At 41.2% G+C, this 16,641-nt stretch overlaps 1 long non-coding RNA gene across 5 annotated transcripts in view; it reads left to right on the top strand.

Moving 5' to 3' along the window:
* LOC107033041 (uncharacterized) overlaps positions 1–16,641 on the top strand; it is a 283,934-nt gene that overhangs the window by 48,601 nt on the left and 218,692 nt on the right. For all 5 annotated transcript variants that reach the window (XR_012062417.1, XR_012062416.1, XR_012062415.1 and 2 more), the window contains one exon: positions 565–626. This is a non-coding gene — a long non-coding RNA (uncharacterized lncRNA). The remainder of the gene's footprint in view (positions 1–564; positions 627–16,641) is intronic.

The raw sequence follows: 16,641 nt of genomic DNA, 5'->3' as shown, positions 1-16,641 counted from the left end.
AGCCTGTCGGAAATAATTTCAAAGCTGACAAGGCATGGAGCAGCGTGGTGTGAGCTCCCAGCCTTCAGCTCTCGTGCTGGGAGAGAAGCGGAGGGCACAGCAGAAAATTCTCATCGTGGAAGCTCCGCTGCCAGATCCTAATGCCCAGCCCTGCCACTCGCTGCATTCTCCACCTCCCTCCCTCTTCTGTGCCCCCCCACCCTCTCCTCGACACCCTCCCTCGGTGGGTATAGAATTCAGTCTTTTATGGAATCAGAATGAGTTGATATAAGCAATAGCAACAAAAACAACATCAAAAGAAATTACACCACCATCAAACTATCTCATAACATCATTAGTGACCTAAATTAAAGCAAGATAATTGCCCCAGCAGACAACAAACAGCCATGAAGAATACTAATAATGCTGAAAGCACCGTTCCAGCGCTCAGCCGGCAGCCAAGCCTCACAACGGCCCTGTGGTCTGTGTACACGTTAACTGACAAAGCCTTTTATTCTTAAGTTCGGAAAAATAAAACAAAACCAGTGAAACTCACCTGGATGCTTTTTTGTTTGTTGTTTTCAGGATCCTTCTTGTTAAAGTAATGAAAGCAGAAACGGGACCCTGAAAGCACCGCTGGATTTTGAGTAAGTCATTGTCAGACAAGGTCTGAGAAATGCTAGATAAGTCATGGGTTTTGTGAGAGAGCAAAAAGAGTGTGATTTCTGACATATAGGTCAATGGCATATTGGCTGAGATTCACTTAATTTTCTGCAATAAATTAGGTAAGCAATTTCACCTCATTTTTTTCAATCCTCTAATAATACCAATTTCGAACAGTTATGCTTCACATCGGCAACTTGTGGGTGATTTTGATGTTAAAAGTACGTGAACATTGATACGAGCCTCCTTTTCTCCCCTCGTGTCTTCCTAAGGTCAACTTTGATGTGAAAAATTTCAATAAAATAATTAGCTATGATTTCATGAATTGGGATGAACTGATTCCCATAGTACCATTTCTGAAAAGCAGTTGGGTAAGAACTTGTGCTCAGGTTCTCAGGAGCTGTACCTGGTGGGGTTAAAAGTGGAAGCGGAGGATCCCTTTAACATACCCAGCAGGATCCTTGGGCCACTGTGTAAGTGAGAAGCGGTTATGTGGCCCCGGGGTGAGTTCTGCCTCTGGAGGCAGTGAGGATAGGGATAAATAAAGGTCTGTTAGCAAACCTGAGAATTTTTATGCCTTGGCTTTTCGTTCAAAAGGGGTTAATAGGCATGCAGATCTGCTCCATGCAGATGTTTTTATGGTTGTCTTCACCTACTGCAATTTCATTCTCCATCGGCTTCCTTAAGAGTGCGACAGAGAGAGGGCCTGTCCAGTGGACCAGGGCCTGTATTTCTCTCACTGATGCTTAAAGGAACACCAACCAGGGTGCTCTTCCAGGGACTGTGTGTTGTGCAGACTGCTAAACTCAAGAGCAGTCAAGGTCTAGAGACTTCCATATCCTGGAGCACTAGCATAATGCTTATGAGTCGCAAGTGCGCCGTAAATCCTTTGTAGAGTGAAAACTAGCAACCCGCCTTATCCCCATACCTGTGTTATTTTTGTCTTCATTTTGATTAATTCTATCAAAAGTAAACCTTCTTGTTCTTTCAGAATAGCTGGTGCTGACTTTGGTTTTCCTCTAGTGTCTTTTTGTGGTAACCATCCCACATCCTCCCAGTGATCAGCTTTGGTACAGACATGATGCAGTGTGAAGACCCTGGCCCTAGTCATGATGTCTGGATGCTGTGTGTGGCTGTGGGGAGTTAGGCAGTGGGACTGGGGCTTAATGCCTCTGTTTTAAAAATGGAAATAACGTCTTTCACGTGGATTTGGGAAGGTTAAAGAGATAACATACGTCCTTAGCATGGCTCTTAAAAACTATTAACCAAGTATCAATTACACTTGGGTGTGACTGATATATATATAATTGATAGCACTTTAAAAAACAGAGGTCATCGCAGGGATCATGTAACCCACCAGCCTCGGTTTGCATATTAGGAAATAACCCCAAAAGATTCAATGATTTCCTAAGACTGTACAACAAATTAGTAACCCAGATAAGACAACAAGCCACGTCACCTAAGTTCTAGTCACTGCTCTTTCCAAGACACCACGGTGCCTCATGACCAAGTCATTTTGTCTGCATGTCAGAGCTCGCTTTGGTGTACCAGCGTTTCTCCAGCAATGTGGAATGTCTTCAATGCAATGTGGCATGCTTTGCTTATTGGAGGTGCCCAATGCATGTCGTTTTTTAAAGTCAGTGAACAATTTTTCTTCTAAATGATCAACTGGATCAGTAGTTCCAACCTGGGGACAGTTTGCCTCCCCAAGGGACATTTGCAAATTCAAGTTTTCACACCTTGGGGGAGAGGGCTCTATTTCTGGCCCCAGCAGATGAAGGCCAGGGATGCTGTTAACATCCCGTAACATAGGATAGCTTCCCACAGCGAAGAATGAACTGGCCGTATTAGCAATATAGCGGAGCTGGAGAAAGTCTGAACTAGGTCCACCTTCAAGACTCCCAAATTATTTATCCTTTAGTTGTAAAAATAATTTATTCTTGCTACTTTCACCTTTATAATGATTCTTCTTGTCTAAATGATACACTAAAATCAGTTGTTTCGAGTAGCAAATAAAAGCTCGTAACTTCCCTTGCTTCTTTTTTTTGGTTACTTGAAATTATTTGGTTCAAATTTAGGAAAATTAGGCCCGAAAAAGAAGCTCTTTCCTCGAAACCTGGGGGATATGTCTTAGTCCAGTGGTTCTCAAACTGCAGTGTGCGTCAGGAACACCTGGAGGGCTTGTTTCAACGCGCTGCTGGCTCTGTTCCCAGAGTCCCTGACTCGGGAGGTCCGGTGGGGGCCGGAGGCTTGCGGTTTCTAGCCGGTTCCCAGACGCTGCTGCTGCCGCCTGGACCTCACCAGGAGAGGCGCTGCGTGACAGCCTGATTCTACTATTACTATTACGCTGGGTGTGTGTGCGTGTTTATTTTTCAATTCTCCCATCTTTGTTTTGAATGCAAATGAGCAGCCCAGTAGCCGTTTGATTTTGATGAAAACATTTAAGTGGATCAAATCGCAGCTCAAAATGGATCCAGAAAAAATCCTATTCTTTTGACTATTTTGTTTAGCCTGCCAGCATATATTAATAAAGTCTTCTGTGAATGCCAAAGAAATCTGAAAATGGCATTCTTCCACAACTCCTTCCCTGCACTCCCTAACCCTTTCTTATTTCTAAAATGGGTTACTATAGATTCAGTGAGAGATGAGACGTTTAGACAACTGCCAGTCTGACATTAACAGAGTGAACTATGAGAGAAGCATCCATGTAGGTTCTGTTTATTACTTTTGCAATCAGATTTGCATGCCATTGATGCCTGTTCCCGGGGGTGCATTTGTGATATGGAGAAGGTAGGACAGAAACGAGGCCAGATCTATGGCAAGTTCCCACTTAGCCTACTTTCCCCTCTCTTGCTTATGTTTGTTTTCTTACCCTGTGAATCAGATGAAAAGCAGGAAAAACAAAGGGAGGCAATAATAGTGCTTACTCTGGCTGGAAAATTCTAGTTCAAAACAGCAGGCTTGGTTTTGATTACATCTAGTAATCAACCTGTGTACAGTATGACTTGACTTAATGTTTCAGGAAATGTTAATCTGCACGTTGAAAGCTTGATTCTAAAGATTGTACGATCCATTGACTTGGGCAAGAAGTCACAGTTCATCACTTTTTTTCAATGTTATGTTACTGCTTTCCAAATAGGAAAGACTCCTTAGGATGGTTGGGTAGTTGGTTAATAATTATGCAATGTTTGTTTTTTAGGCATAGTGGGGGAACAGTATTAAAAAAGGAAAAACAGTATTATAATGCTCCTGAATCGAGCTAGTTAGCAGTGAGTTCTCGTGCATATCAATTACAAGGTCCAGCTGAAATTAATTTTTCATTTTAAAAGACGGGGAAATTAAATTTACTCAGTTTATACTCTTTCTAAGTATCTGCATATACTTTCAATGCATGGACCTTGTATTCTATGAGAGGAGAGGATATAAAGTTCATCACTTTGCTATGATTTTTGGGTCCAGAGAAGGGTTGTCTCACGCTGTGCACTTTCAAACTTATATATTAGTCCTATTCCTTATTGTTATGCCCTGGAGAAATCTGTTTCAGGAGTCAGAGAACATACATTGGTATTAAGCCACTACACATACACTCACACATGCTCATGCACACACACGCACACACACACATATATACACACCATTATGTTAAGATATATATACATCCAGGAGTATGAACAGTCACTTATTCCAAATACTTAATTCTGAGGTTGCTAATTCAGTGCTAAGTAAGATCATAATCTGGAACGTGTGTTAGATTAATCCATTTATTCATTTCTTCTTTTACTCATGTAGCATATATTTATTGAATGATTTATGTTGGATGCTAGCTACTGGTCTGGTTGTGGCTACCCAGATTCCTACTGGCAAATCTGTCTTCATACATTGATACATCAACTGGCAGTCAATGTTTCAAACAATAGCTTTGTATATAAAGTGAATGAAATACTCCCCAAATATAACTAGTAAGTAATGAGACTGACTTTTAAAGTCATATTTAACCCCGTATGAATTGATTGGCAGCGACAATGGAAGATTTTGCACACATTTTGCAGAATTACCATTAGCAGCAGTATATAAGCATTCTTACTTCACACATCATGATCTGCTGGAAAATATGGCCTGTGAAAAAAAAGTATTGATTTTTTAAATGGCATGAATTCTCCAGAATAGTCAAACAAAGACCATTGAAGAAATTTCAGTGATATGTTCTCATTTTCAAGGGATCATGTCAAATCGTAGTCTTTAGTATTAAAAGTGAATAAAAAGTCACTGTCAATAGAAAATTTTGAGATTATGGTATCCTTTGAAGCAACTGGAAACTTTCTGGGGTTTGTAAAACCGAGGTTGGAAACATGTCACTGGGGTAATACTTGAACACAGATTTGCAAACAGAGATAAAATTAAGCCTCTGATTTAGTGATGGCTGTGCCAAGCCCCGTAACAGGCTCTCCAGCAGATAGAAACAAGAGTGAGAGACCCCGCTCTCACTCAGAGACTGCTGGGGGCTCTCTTAAATGGCCTGTATCATTTCTTTAGACGCTCTTTTCCTAAAGGAGATCAGTTGTACTGATGTTAATGGCTCACCTGGGAGAAAAAGAAAAAGTAAGTTTGGAAGAATAAATCTTACTTTAGAATGCATTTTTTGAGAAAATAAAATAGAGATAACTTGACTTCAGTACATCATTTTGCCTAAAAACAATTCCTTAACTTCTAGTATTAATCTTTATCTCACTAAGCAAGAGAAGTATTTGAATATGCTTTAGAAATAAACAGTATCATGAAAGTAAACACTGACTTTGTGTAGCAGTCTTGTCAAATACGATGAAATGAGGAAGTAAGCAATGACAAGACGTCCGTCTCTGGCGAAACAAATTTGAGTGAAATTAGAAGGGAGGAGAAGGTCTTGTCTAGGAAGGCGGCCCTAAAAGCGGTAACCCTGGCACCTTCCACCTGCTCAGGGGATTCTGTGGGCTGACACTCGACAACTTTGATGCCTCTAGTTGAACAAATAACTGATAGAGGTTACTAACGTACCATTTTAATTAATCTGATTTGGAAATGATACTTAAGTGTCAGGAGTGGAAGAAGGTTTGGTGGTTAGTTTTGTTTCTTCCTGGATGGAGGGTCTTCACACAGAGACGGCCTTAGTAGACACAGGTAAGACCCAAACAAGCTTTGATGTTAGCTCTCTTCCCCAGGAGACAGGAAGGCAAGAAAGAGGAGGGTCCCAGACACGGAGAGAGGATAAGAACTACACATTTTCCTTCCTTCAGGCAGCTCATACTCTTGCAGAAAAGAAAAGAGGGTTGTTTGGCGGTGACTGGGCACCTGTGTGTCAGAGGGCGCACGTTCCATTGCGTAGGGAGACCATTGTCGCCTTCCTTCTCAGAGGGCAGCTGGATGTAGTCCTGTCTCTTGCATAACGTGGCCAGGAATTGAGGGGTGAGGCTGCTCAGTCACAATTAACCTACCACCTCTTTTCTTAAAAATGACAACCACAAGTCAAACCCACTCTTGCTCAAAACTAGCCACTGGTGCATCAATGTAAGCTCCTATGCTGTAACCAAGTGTCATCATCAAGTTTATAGCTAAGCCTACAGACTGCAGAGCCAGCTGAAGACAGAGAGTCTCCTTTCAGTCTTCAGGTGTGTTGATCCCAAGGAGAACAGACCTCCACCTTTGCTGACTACGCCAAGCGTTGGAGGTGATAAAAATTCTCAGAAGGACTGCAGAGAAGACTGTCTATGAGAGGATACTTACTGAGAGAGCATAAAGACAGCCTCAGACCTCACCTTGCCTCTTCGTAGAAGCTGATTTTCCCCACAATCCCCTAGGTTGATGTTTCAGAAACCTTTGCGTGACCTGTGGTAGAGAACGTGTCTCTAGCTGATTGGAACCAAGACTGTTGTCCTCTTGATTCTGTTTTCTTTGGCCCCCTCTCATTCCCTCTCTTGCTGCGTGACCTCAGGTGCCCTGGATTGATACAGAAGGCTGCTTCCCACTATGTATTTTAAAGACACTGTCTCTCAGGGAAGAGCCACAGCTAAACATTCTGGCTGGGGCATCATATCATTTGTTTGTGCATGTGTGTTAACGCATGCATACATGCCCTTACGCTGCCAGCTCTCCTCTCACACCAACCAAAAGACACAGGAATGTTTATTTTAGTCTATTTTAAATTCAGTCTCCATCCACAAAGGGATTAAGGAATACCTCTGGTATATACAACACTGTCCCCAGTACACCACGCAGTTTGGGAAGTGGGTCCCCATTGAAGTGGGGACTGTCCAGAACTTTAGCAGCAAGCGTAACAGACAAGTTGGGTGAAGTTATAAATTTATCTGCAAACTTGTGTAAAGTTAGAAGCTGAACTCCTGGTACTCTCTTTGGTACGAATTGTTATTTTCTTCTACAGGCACATTCTGCTTTTTCCACTCTCAGAAATTCCTTTGAGATGGACAAATGATCCACTTGCTAAAAAGGTAAATGGATTTTGCACATGAATGATACTATGGTTGTTAATTTACCATATGATATCGACACAAAATGAGGATTTCTATTTGCATGGGAAACATTGTAATTTCTGTTAAAGTGAGGGGAATTTTCCTCATCTTTGAACAAGAATTCTTTACTCAAAATGTAATGGCTCGGAGTATAAAACCAAATGTTTCCAGCCTTCTCTCTCACTTACGGTCCTACACCCATGCAGATTTTCTCTTTGGTTTAAAGTAGGCCATTTAATTGTATGCCCTTTTGCCTGCCTTACTGAATTGAAACAGACCTATCTCTAAAATGTACACACATCAAGCTCAGTAGAGACCTGAAACATCTCAGTAGCCTTTTTATTCAAGTCAACTTCGCTACTCAAAACATTAGTGAAGCACAAATTATTGCACTTGGAAAATCATGTGCCTTTTGTTTAATTGTGTATAAATGAACCTAGAGGGAGCATAATTCTGTAATTTCCTAGTCAGGAACGGAGGTGAACAGGTTTCCAGGCATTTGACTAATACAGTACTTATGTTAGTGGTGCTCATTATCCCCACAGTGATGGAGCCATAACGCAGTCCTTATCTCACTGAGCATTTTATCAGTTGCTATATCGGAAACTTTTTTATCTAAGTTAATTTCTAAATGTGGACTGTAGTCAGTATTTCAGTACAAGTCAGATAAGCCACAAAAATAAGAAGGAGTGAGAAACCACTGGCTTATGTTGCTTATTAAAAGAGAGGTTTGTACCGTGGAGTCCTGTCTGCATCTGCCTTGTCAGCTATATTCTGAGTGAAACACACACACTTTCAAGTGCAGACTCTTTTCCTCGAGGACCTAATGCCAAGTTTGGTTGAGCTATGTGAACCTGCGTAGGGCACATAATGGTTCTGTACATGTAGTAGGAGTTTGATAGTTGACTGAAATTGGAAATTGTGTCCTTTCGAATATAGTAGCAATTTAATAAATTTTCCTTTTAAGTAGCTTAAGCCAGTTCATGAGACCAAGAGATACTTCATCTTTGATTTAACTAGAACGGACCCCACAGCTGAGTGTGGATTGCTTGGCTCCCTGATGGGAAGCTGTGACGTTAATAAGAATATACTTTTGATCTTCCTCCATGGTTCCTGGCACCAGAGCTTCTAAATCCCCTCTCAGCTATACCAGAGTTTGGAATCTGTGCTAATAAAGTGACTCTTGGGGCTTATTGCCAGAGGAATCATCCAGGTGATTAGAAGTTGGAACTTTTAGCCCCACCCAGAGCTCCAGGGACTGAGAGGTTGGAGACTGAATTAATCATCGGTAACCAATAGTCCGATCAACTATCCATGCCGTAGTAATGGGACTTACATAAAAGCCCTGAAAGACAAGGTTGAGAGAGCTTCCAAACTGTGAGTGCACAGAGATGATGGGAGAGTGGATGCTCAGAGAGGGCCTGGAACCTCCGTGTCCCCACAACCAAGATAACTGGCCCTGCACATCGCTTTCATTTGAATTTCCTGAGCTGTGTCCTTTACAGTAATCCAGGAGTAGTAAGTGAAGCGCTTCCTGCGTTCTAGCAAACTGCTGAACCCGAGGAAGGGACCGTGGGAACCCCCAGTTTACAGCCTGTCAATCAGAAGTGCAGGCGGCCTGGGACTTGTGACTGGCGTCTGAAATGGGGGTGGGGCAGTCTTGTGGGACGGAGCCCTTGACCTGTGGGCTCTGTGCTCACTCCAGGTAGTTAGTGTCAGAATTGAATTGAATTGATAGACACCCAGCTGGTGACCACAGAGTCAGGGAATTGTAGGTGTGAAAAATCCCTACACATTTGGTGTCAAGAGTTGTGAGTATAAACAATCATAGAAGCTGCCTCTAAATAGCTTCAAATTACATAGAAATCATGTCCTGAGCTGCTTATGTGTTCAAGTTCCCAATGATTCTTAGGAGAGAAATAAGAAATTGAAAACCAGTATTTTCCGCACTTGATAAAATAGCTACTTTCCCCTTAAGACAGGCAAGAATATGGACTCCAGAATTTGTACCAGAAATCCGTGTCCTACCCATCGATAACTTAGCAAATGTCAAGCAGCGTAACAGAGGATTTCTAGGGGAGGTTACACACAGGGCCCTAACAGGGCACGTCCTGGAATAAATCTGTTAGTACAGGTCCAGAGATGTGGATGATCTTAAACCCTACCTCACACTGGAAATGGGAGAAAAAGTAAGCCGTTGTATCATTAAATGTGAAATCTCTGCAAAAGCAAATAAAAACTATAAAGCTGATGGATTTCAGTAATGTGGTTTATTCTGTCACACACACCTGGCTCCACATGTACAGTGGACTGATAGTAGCTATTGCTTTGTTCTTTTGTTCTTTTTAATCAACTATTTGTATTATTTAAAGTCAGCAAGTCTTTATGCGTGTCTGCTACATGCCAAATACTTCTTAAAATATAGGTTATATTGTATCATTTAGGTATTAGACCGACAGGTCAGGAGACAACAGTCATTGAAAAAATAGTTTGTTACCCACAGATCTCAAAAGGAGGGAGGACATCCCCCAGAAGTGGGGAGCACCACGTGAGGGTCAGTCAGGAGGCAGGGGTGGTTTGCTTATGAAAAGCATGCTCTCAAGGAAGTTTTCTGTTCTCTCTTTGAATCAGCTGGACCCAGGAGGGGCAGTCCCTCCAGGGTCAGCAGGGCCCCGAGATGTCAGAGCATCAGAAGCAGAGAATAAGGAGACATGGTTAACACAGCACCGTGTTGGGCTCTCAAGCTGTAAGAATTAATAAGGGTGTGAAGAAAAGAGCAGGAAGCAGGGAGTTTAAATCTCAGCACTGCACTTACTTCTGGTGTGAATTTACATACATTATAATCTCTTAGAATCTGTTTTTTCTCATGTGCACGATGAAAAGTCTATGTACCTCTAAAGTTGTTACCGGGATTAAACAACTATATTTGTAGATATCTGTTCTATATGTTGTATAAAAATACAGCGTCTGGCACATAGTAGGTGTTTAATATAGAATGTTTTCTTCCTTGAAGCCCTAAGAACCTAAAGACAGTCCACATAGTGGGAAGTTAAATGCAATGACACGTGACAGTAATGGGGTTGTTTCGTGCCAGGCTAGAGACCACAGACAAGAAAGAGGTTGTCTACAGGCATAAGCATCTCATTGTGAGTGGGAGTGAGGTGGAGAATGATAAATTAATTTTACCCTTTAGAAACTTTATGGAGTCATTGAAAGTTTGTATAATCAGCTACCTTCATTAAAAAAAAATAAGTTGCGATTCCATTTGCTCAGCAAGAATTTTAAAACTATAAAATTTCCATCAAGATAGAACATTTTTTAAAAAGAATTTGCTATAACAAATAAAATTGACTCCATACTTTCTCAACTATCTTCATCGATCTGTACCCAAGAATATGTACGTACAGGCTACTTCAACAGTCTTGCCTAAATTTGAATGCAAATTCCTAGTAAATATTAATAGTCCTAGGTGGAGTGATAACAGCCTGTTTTACGGCACATTTATGCATCCCTTCAAATCCTCTCAGCCATCTCTTACTACAACCACTGCTGCAGTACTAAGAAATAAACCGCCCAGCTATGCCCTCACTTCCAGACAGGTGGCCAAGCACCTCCTGCGTCCTGTCAAGGGACTTCTCTGATCTTGCTGCGTGACGCGGCCCTGTGAACTCACTCTGCGCTCTGAGCACAGCGTCAGCAAGAAGAGGCATCAACACCTGCACCACCCAAGTGGCCAAGAGAGCCTGGGACCGGACGCCTAAATGCCCCTTCCCCGCCTTGTCTCGTAGCTAACAGTTCCCAGACACGCGCCTTACGGCTCCTCAGAGGAGGCCGCAGCAGCGAGGGCTCGTCCTCCTCAGTGGCGGTACAGTCAGGAACACACCCTTGCACTGCCTGCCCTTCCTTCTGCTTCACACCCTGTCTTTCCTTCCAGCTTCCTGAAATCTCTTCACAGGTAGAGCCTCTGCCTTTGTCTTGGGCTCTGATTTCAGGAGAAACAAGGCTAAGGCAGTTGGTACTGGACATGCCCTTAGCAAACAGACCCTCCTAATGAGATACTGGTGCTGGGCAGACAACACCAGGAATCTGCTGCAGGTGGAGACTGGGCGGTGGTCCCCTCCAGCAGGCGGTCACGGCAGTCCTGAGAGTTGCACCTGACCTGGGCTGGGGTGAGGTACAAGGGCGAGGTTTGGGCTGCGTTGTGCCGTAGCTATGGGGTCCCAACAGTGGCATCGCCTTTCTCAGGGTCTTCTGTTGTTCACCTGTTTTCCATTTTATTGATTTTGGCTTTTTATCTAGTTCACCCTTGTATTGATTGGGTTTAGTCTGTTCTTTTTCTAGCTTTTCAAAGTAGATCCTGGTTTTAGGCTTTCCATTCTTTCTAGTAAATATCTAAAGGTAGAAATTTTCTTCTAAGGCCCTGTTTTAGCAGCATCCCCCAAATTTCATTATGTTGCATTTTCATTTGGCTTAAAATATTTTCTCATTTTTGTTGTGATGTCTTCTTTGACCCATGGATCTGGCAGATAAATATTTATTTAATTCCCAAACAGTTGAGGTCTTCCTAAATATCTTACTGTTACACGTATTAAATTCAATTCTTTTGGTCTCAGAGAACATATCCTGTAAGATCCCAGTCATGTTAAGTGTATTGAGATGTTTTATGGCCCAGCATAAACCTTGGTGAATATACTGAATGTGTTTGAAAATAAAGTGCATTCTTCAGTTGTAGTCTGTAGTGTTTCATAAGCATTAATTGGATGAAAGTGATTAATAGTTTTCATATCTTCTATGTCTTTTCTGATTTTTAATATTTTGCCTATTCTATCAATTGCTAAGAGAGGGGCATTGAAATCTGTAGCTATAATTGTAGAATTATACATTTATTTAAGTCCGTTAAATTTTGCACATGCTTACTTATGCTAATTATAATTTCCTGATGGACTGATAACTTTAATCATTTTGAAATGTCTCTCCTATCTCTCGTAATACACTCTATTTGAAGTCTGTTATCTTATACTAATATAGTCATTCCAGCCTCGTCATGCTTGGTATATTTACCTGCTATGTGTCTTCCCACCCATTTACATTCAATCTCCCAACACTACTCCCAGTGATTTATTTTTGGAATGTGAACATCCTGTCTTCACACTCTTGACCTCTACCAGAATAGAAATCCTGGTTCCATAAAGGGGAAATGTTTCCATGAGAAGACACAGCAAGGTTTCCACTGAACTTCTATGATTACCACCTGGTCACTCTAAACAAAGAGAAGAATTGTTCTAGTGCTGGGATAATTCATTCTAATAACCGTAACAAGCTCCTATTGCTACTACACCCTGAGGACAGGGAGGGATATGACTAACCCACAGGATTCAGGGGGGTCTCTTTTGGTGATAATGGTAAATGGACCATTGCAGCAACTATGATTCAACAAAGGCAAGATGCAATGATCTTGGACTATTCATGAATGAAGATCTGGGTTTCCATGTCAAGCTACCCAGATGAGACTAAACATGGTGGAAAGGGTAGAAATTCTAGAAGCGGTGGTAGGAGATTAAGCTGATGAGTATCAGTTACGTTCTCAAGTCCAGCTGAAACAGTAAGAACTGCAGTTTGTTCCATTAACCCTTTAAAAATGCTCCTACATTCACTGGAGAGACTGTCCTTTCCCCAATGTATAGCCTTGGCTCCTTTATTGTAGATTAATTCATGGGTTTATTTCTGGGGTCTCTATTCTGTGCCATTGATCTTTGTGTCTGTTTTTATACCAATACCATACTGTTTTGATTCCTCTAGCTTTATAATATAGTTTAAAATGAGGACGTGTGATGCCTCTAACCTTGTTCTTCTTTCTCAAGATTGCTTTGGTTACTTGAGGTCTTCTGTGATTCCATAGGATTGCTTGTTTCTACTTCTGTGAAAAATATCATTGGAACTGTGGTAGGGACTACAGTGAATCTACGCATTGCTTTGGGTAGTATGGACATTTTAACAATGTTAATTCTTCCAATACATGAACATGGGATATCTTTCCATTCTGGGGAGTCTTCATCAGTGTATTTCATCAGTGCTGTGCAGTTTTCATTATAAATGTCTTTTACATCCATGGTTAAATTTCTTTCTAGATTTTGTATTCTTTCTCATGCTGTTGTAAATGGCATCTATTTTTACTTTAGTTTTTTTCTGATAGTTTGTTGCTAATGTATAGAAAGGCAACAGATTTTTGTATATTGATTTTGTATCCTTCAACTTGAGTAAATACATTTATTAATTCTAACGGGTTTTTTTGTGGAATCTTTAGGAATTTTGATACAAGATACTGTGTCATCTGAAAATTGAGACTATTTTTCTTCTTCCTTTTCAACTTTGATGTCTCCTATTTCTTTTGTGGACTGATTTCTCCGGACAGGACTACCAGTACCATGTTGAGTGAAAAAAGCAAGAGTGGGCGTCCTTGTTTTATTCCTGATCTGAGAAAAAAAGCTTTCAGGTCTTCACCCTTGGGTGTGATGTTAGCTGTGAGCTTGTCTTATATAGTCTTTATTATGTTCAGGTATCTTCTTTCTGAACCCACTGTATTAGCAGTTTTTTCTTTTAATCATAAGTGGATATTGAATTTTGCCAAATGCTTTTTCTGCAGCAGATCATTGGTGGCTGTTATCAGCAGCAGGAGTAGCAGCACGCCTTCACGTAACCCCTCAAAACAAGACCTATCATGGCCCAATTTAAATTTAATTTTAAGCCACTGCATATGTTGACCTCCTACTCAGTGTGACAGGTACTGGGTGAAGAATTGAACCATCAGAAAGGTAGGTAGGGCTTCAAGATGAAGGATACAGCATCCCTACCTTTGCAGAGTTAAAGGCTAACTCTAATAATTCAGGGACATATGTGTGACAAGTGGAAGTTCAAGAACCCTGCCCTGGAGCAGCCCCGGGGAGGAGTGATGGGGCTGCTTCTGTATGCCCCTGAGTATCTCCATCACCCCTCCTGTCCGAACCCTTCACAACGGTCCTTCTGCAGAAGCAGCAGGATAGCAAATTCCGAAGCATGATTGGTGTGCTAGAGCATCACCACTTCCCTATGTCTGCCAGGCGTGGTCATGTGTGCCAGTCATGAGAAAACCATCCGTTGTACATTCTGGAGAAGAGCAAGACCATTACTTTGACTCAGGTCTTAAGGACATATCGCTCTGGCGTCGTCTCCGTATTTGTCACGATGCCCTGTTTCCCTCCCTGTCAGTCAGTGCTCCGGGACATCTGACGGGGGTCAGGCTGTGGGAAGATCAGGTTAGATTACTCTGCCGCTTACTGGCTGGGAGCTGCCTAACGGCCCCCTCCCCCCGGGCTCTGGTATGACGAGCTTTCTCTATAGCTTGAGGAGCTGACAGTCTGAAGCTGTTCCTCCAGCTACTGTCAAAGACTATAGAGGCTTCCACCCACTCACAGTATGGAGTTAATTTGCCTTCGTGACCTGTCAGCCTCTGGAGATCACCTAATGCCATCTCAGTTTTGACGCTGGATCCATGACTGACAGCTTCTCCAGGGCGGCTGGCTGCATCAGCTTCCTCTGCTCCTGACGAGCTTGAGGAAGATGGGTCCTGCTCCCACCATGGCTGTTTATGTCCAGAAGAGTCAATCACGTATTATTTAAAGACGAAGCAGCAGTTGTTAAAATGATACCTTCTTCACATCATTTTGGGATAGCACAGTTGCTGGAAACCTAACAAAATGTTAAGTAATTCTTGTTTTTCTAATGGGGAGGGGAACACAGTGTGAAAGAAATAGGGAAGAAAATGCATGATATTTTTCTGGGAAGTTTTCAGTAATGACCTATGGCATAATTACTGACAGTTTAATACTGACCAACCCTTTCCCATGTGCTGTCTTGATTAATTACACCAATAACCAATGATATCATTATTAACCCTGTTTTTAAAAGGGGCAGGAGAAGTTCTGAGAAGTTAAATGCCTTGCCCAAGACCTTACAGCAAGTGATGAAATTGGAAAGGGGATCATTGAGACTCTCAGGCTCTGTTCTTTCTTTAGCTTTAGATAACTCCGGGTCTCTGTTCTTAGTGGAAATACCTTGGGCAAATATCTAAATGCAAAGGAAGAAGATACTGAGACTCACATTTATAGGTTGTAAGCTTCTGTTGGTCTCTCGGCTTCCTTGAATTTCACAAATTCAAAACTGTAATAATTCTCATGATCTGTGACAGGAAACTTGAATCTTTTTAAAAACGTGACTTTCAATAGAGAGATCTTCAGTGACATAAATTTGAATATCAATCTTATAATTGTTGATACTTTTTTTTGCTTAATAATGCTGGCTGACTTGAAGTATATGATGGAATTCTGTTTTTAAAATGTGTTATTTTAATTACGGGTTTAAAAATCCTGCTTCCTTAAAACCTCCTTTACTCAGGTTGGGCTGTGGCAGGAGGTATACCCCAATGGTTTCATAAAGGACAGGAAAACAACAATTCCTCATGCCAGCTCCTTGAGGATTTATATGGTAGATACATTACTGATCTTCAGTGAGTGAGTCAAAACATGGATGGACAAATGGGTGAATGAGTGAACCTCTGATTCTCTTCCTGAACTGACTGTGAGACCAGTTTAACTTACTCTCTTTTATTTGGTTTTCATAAAAAGGCCCCAGAGCTTGCTGACGTGTCTATAGACGTGGTCCAGCATAGATAGACAGTGGCCTTGTATCTCTTAAGAAAATCTGAACTAGAGAACATGGATGCTTGAAAGCAATTGAGGACCTTAAAAGTTTATAAAGAGAAAAATTGTTTATGAGTTTTATGTATCATACATTATAAATGTCACTGTGATCAAAGATTAATTCAGACCTGTATTTTTTAAATGGTCAAAAATTAGAAAAAGTAAGTGAGCTCTTGGTTAATCAGGTCATGCTCTAGTTGTTTTGAAGGGTCAATACACACTGAAGTACAATATATATTATAGTAAAGTAAAAATTGATCATCATGGAGGACAAATCCAGTTTCTCTAATTTTTCATTTCAGTTGTGCTAGTCATTTACACAACAGGATACACACATCTTCAGCTAAGCAAATCACTGACTTACTTGTAGAGAATTGTGACTATTTCAGCCTCTTGTCTGAATAATTATGTAATTATGTAAATTCATGAGTACAGAGGAATTTTTTTAAATTTACATGTTTTTTACATTTTACCTCTATGTTTTCTAATTTTTAACAATTCTATCAGATAATGGGTGTTGCTCATGTGGTTGTTATTGCTAAAACTAACGATGTTGATTTTTTTTAATGCCTATTTATTGAACAATATGAAACATCTGGTACAAGCTTATTAATTACATACATTGCAATTTATATACATTATCTGTGATGCTTCTGAAACCCAGCTATTAAAATCCAGGCTCAAAGAAGTAAAGACCTTGTCCAATGACACACCACTAGGAAGTGGCAGAGCTGGCATTCCACCACTACACAAGGCTCTCCGCC

Source organism: Vicugna pacos, chromosome 20 (genome assembly GCF_048564905.1).
Source record: "Vicugna pacos chromosome 20, VicPac4, whole genome shotgun sequence".
In the NCBI taxonomy this organism is placed as follows: Eukaryota; Metazoa; Chordata; class Mammalia; order Artiodactyla; family Camelidae; genus Vicugna; species Vicugna pacos.
Note: the sequence above shows the minus strand (reverse complement) of the source record. Positions and strands in the feature narration are given on the sequence as shown.